The sequence below is a fragment of the Psammomys obesus genome, unplaced genomic scaffold, assembly GCF_907164565.1.
Source record: "Psammomys obesus unplaced genomic scaffold, mPsaObe1.curated_primary_1811, whole genome shotgun sequence".
Taxonomy (NCBI): Eukaryota; Metazoa; Chordata; class Mammalia; order Rodentia; family Muridae; genus Psammomys; species Psammomys obesus.
Genome location: NW_026596079.1, coordinates 40,299,156 through 40,303,086, shown reverse-complemented (window position 1 = coordinate 40,303,086; position 3,931 = coordinate 40,299,156).

Sequence of the window (3,931 nt, the reverse complement as noted above, 5' to 3'; positions counted from 1 at the left end):
CTTGGGTCTGTTTTCTTTTGCTTTTCCCTTCATGAGGACATGGTGTCTATCTGTTCCTTGATTTCCCTTCTGTCTTTCACCATGCAAGAGCATCGTAAGGTGAAGCATCCTGGATGTCAGTACCTTGGACTTGGGATTGTAGCCTCCAGAATTTTGAGAAATGAGTTTCCATTCTTTCATTGTTCTTTTTGTTTTTTGTTGTTGCTGTTGTTTTGTTGAGACAGGGTCTCAAATAGTCCAGGCTGGCCTAAAATTCACTACCTGGTTGAAGATGGCTTTGAACTCCTGATCTTTTTACCTCTACCTCACAAGTACTGGGTGACAGGTGTTCGCCACTACACCCAGCTTTTGTGATTCAGGGTATTGAACCCACGATTTTGTGCAAGCATTCTACAAACTGAAGTGCATCTGCAGCCCCTGACTGTCAATTAGTAAATTACCCAGCACATGGTATTCTGCTGTAACAACACAGTGCCTTGCTGGTTAGACATCCCCCAGCTAAACATCTTTTGGCAACACTGTGGACATGGAATGAGCCATGAATGTACTTCCACGCCCACTCAGAGGGTACAAGTACCAACCTAACAGTCCTTAGGACCAGGCACAGCTTGGTACTCGTTGCCATCTTTCCCGACCAGGTCTGTTTTTATGATTTCCCAGTATTCTTCGGACAAAAAGTTAACAGTGAGGAAAAGGATCATATCTAATTTATTCGCACGGTTATCATCTGTTGAAAAGAACATAGGACTCGGAATAAGGGTGCCTGAATGCAAAACTCAAATCTGCAACTTCCTGTGTGGCCGTGAACATCTCTTTCAATGCCTCCTGAACATGGTTTCCTTGTCTATACAGTAGGAGTTATCATTACTCCCGTTTTGTTTTCTCTTTAGAGACCAAACTGATGCCTTGCCAAGTGCTCAGCTGCTCCCGCCAGAGTCTCTCAGGGTCAGGGCCTGCCTCTTCTCTGTACTCCGAGCACAGTATAACACCTGGGCCACAGTGAGTTGAAGCAATGGTTGAGGTACTCCACTTTGAGGGCGACAGTCCAAAGCTCATCCAGGACAGGTTAGAGGACAGCAGAGGCAGAGCTGGGAGCATGTCGCCTAGGTAGATTGTGGTCTTCTCTGGCTACTCTTTGGGGTCTCTTTATACTGGACTGAATTCTTAGTACCCTGAAATCTGGAGTGTTTCTTCCCTCCCATAGTGGCTATTGGACACCAGAACTGCCTGACAAAGCAGCTGAGCAATCCATCACGCACTGCAGCTTGGCTGGAGGTGTGAGCCCACTCCAAATGAGCATCTCAGTGACACGAGGCTCTGGTAGGGGTGTTATAACTTCATGACTATACATTACAGGTATCATTCTAGACTTGCGCAAAAGCTTTTGCTCAATTCAGTTGCCCTGAGTTCTGCACCAACCAGCTGGGCAAACGCCCCATCCCTCTGCCACACTCTTTCCAGACCAGTTTTGCTGAGTAGTACTCACAGGGTTTTCTGGGATGGGGTTAACTGTACAGAGGCATTTGACAATGACCAGAAGGATTTTGTTGCTGCTAACTAAAACTTGGTTTTCTTTAACAGAAAATTTATATCTACTCCTAGGTATTAAGCGTGACTCCCCAGTCAGGATGTAGAACGTTTCTGTTACCCCGCACACTTATCCTCTGTCTCTTTTCTTTCAATCTGGTTTCATGTACCAGGCAGCAATAGCCCTGAACCCCATCATAAGAGGTGAGCTTAGCCCTTTCTAGAGAGTCATATAGGTGAGACTGTACTCTTTTTCTGTATGCTTTTAAAAGATTTATATGCACACACAGTGTCTATAGCTGCCAGAGGTCACTGGGTCCCTTGGAACTGGAGTTATGGTTGTTTGTGAGATGCTTCATTTGTGTGCTAGGTCCTTGACTCAGGTCCTCAAAGAGCAGTAAAGAGTTGAGCCCTTTCTCCAGGCCCTGGATCTGAGTTTTGGGTTTGTCCTTGTTATTGCAGAGATCCATAGTACATTACTTTATTTTTTATTTGGGGAGTAATTTCCCATTGCACAAAATATACCAAGGTATTTCTGTAGCTGAAGAAGACATCTGGCTTCTTTTTTCCCTTTATTTTATTTATTTTTTATTTTTTGTTTATCATGACTAGGGTTGCTCTGCGGATTTGTGTAAAAAATTATGAAGGTATGTTTTATCTAGAAATGCTAATTTGTGGCAGGAAAATGTTAGCTCCAAAAGGGCCCCTTTTCTCACAGCCATATCATCTTACACTCCCAGCAACTGTATGAAGCCCCAGCTGTTCCACATCCTGGCTTACACTTGCCCCCCTTCCCATCATCTCCATAGGAATGGTGCACTTGGTCTCTCTCACAGGGTCTGTGAAATTTTCCATTTTCAGAATTATCACTATCATTTAATATTATGGCAGTTTCTATCTTGGGACTGAATCCCTGAATCTGGGACAAAGTTAAACTCCTGATCCAAGAGCAAGGAGGTTCTTGAGAGAAAACAGAATCAAGAAGGGTGCTTCTGTCCTTGTGCCCCTTCATCTCAGCCTGTTGGCCTTCCCCAGAAAGAATGTTACTTAAGTATGCAGCTTGGACCAGACACCAAATCTTTTTCATCATTCAGAACAGAGAGAACTTTAGGGAATGAAGAAGAAGCCTCAGAATCATAGAACATGATCCAGGATCGTCACCCGGTAAGGATGTGCTTAAGTTTGTGGCTCCTGGAAGCTCTCCAGAGCTCTGCATCCAGCTGTCATCTCCACATGGTGAACGCTGTCCTTCTGAGGCAAGCTTATAGGTCCAGTCCAAACCAGGTGTCATGACTGTCTCCACGGTAGGCCTTCTTTGGTTTCCTTTTTTTTTTTTAATCTCTCAGCCACTTTAGGTCAAAATGGCCTCCCAACTTAAGTTCACCTTAAATCTGGGAATGAATCTCCCAAGGCTTTGTTTTAGTGCACATTCTTTTTTTTTTTTTAACTTTTATTAATTACACTTTATTCATTTTGTATCCCCCCATAAGCCCCTCCCTCCTCCCCACCCGGCCCCCCCTCCCCCCCTTTCTGCATGCATGCCTCTCCCCAAGTCCACTGATAGGGGAGGTCCTCCTCTCCTTTCTGATCTTAGTCTATCAGTTCTCATCAGAAGTGGCTGCATTGTCAGGGTTGTAGGTTATCTCCACGGATAGTCCTTGGTTGGAGTATGAGTCTCTGGGAAGTTCCCTGTGTTCAAATTTTCTTGTTCTGTTGCTCTCCTTGTGGAGTTCCTGTCCTCTCCAGCTCTTACTATTTCCCACTTCTTACAAAAATTCCATTCACTCTGCCCGTCAGTTGGCCATCAGGCTCAGCATCTGCTTTGGCAGTCTGCACGGCAGAGGCTTTCAGGGCCCTCTTTGGCAGGTTCAGAGGTTGTTTCCTGTTTTCTTCTTCTGGCTTTCAGAGGCCCTCTGTAGCAGGTTCCTAGGTTGTTTCCTGTTTTCTTTTTCTTCTGATGTTTGGGAGGGGCCATAGCCCTGCATTTATATAGCTTCCCATCAAGCATGATGCCACCAGTGTGTGCACCACACTGACCTGTGGCTCTAACTCCTCTAGGGGTGGCATTTTAAAACAGCCTCCATTTCAGGTGAGAGCTAGACTCCTTTTTGCAGCAGGAAAGCTCTGCTGCCTGCACTACTGCCTGCCCTTACTTCTCTGCTCCAGCCCCCTGGACTCTTGACTACAACCCGGGGCCTAACGAATGCCCTTGCTTCTGCTGGAGCCCCTTCTTTTCAGTAGCATTGCCTCCTGGCTCTTCAGGGCACCGCTGAACTGTTCCCTTCTTAGAAGTACCCATCAGGAAGGTGAACTCAGGGAGGAAGTTTATCTGTTTATGGTTGTGGTACACCCTATTTGTATGAATAAATGTAACCTATTAATGAGCATGAACCATAAATTACCA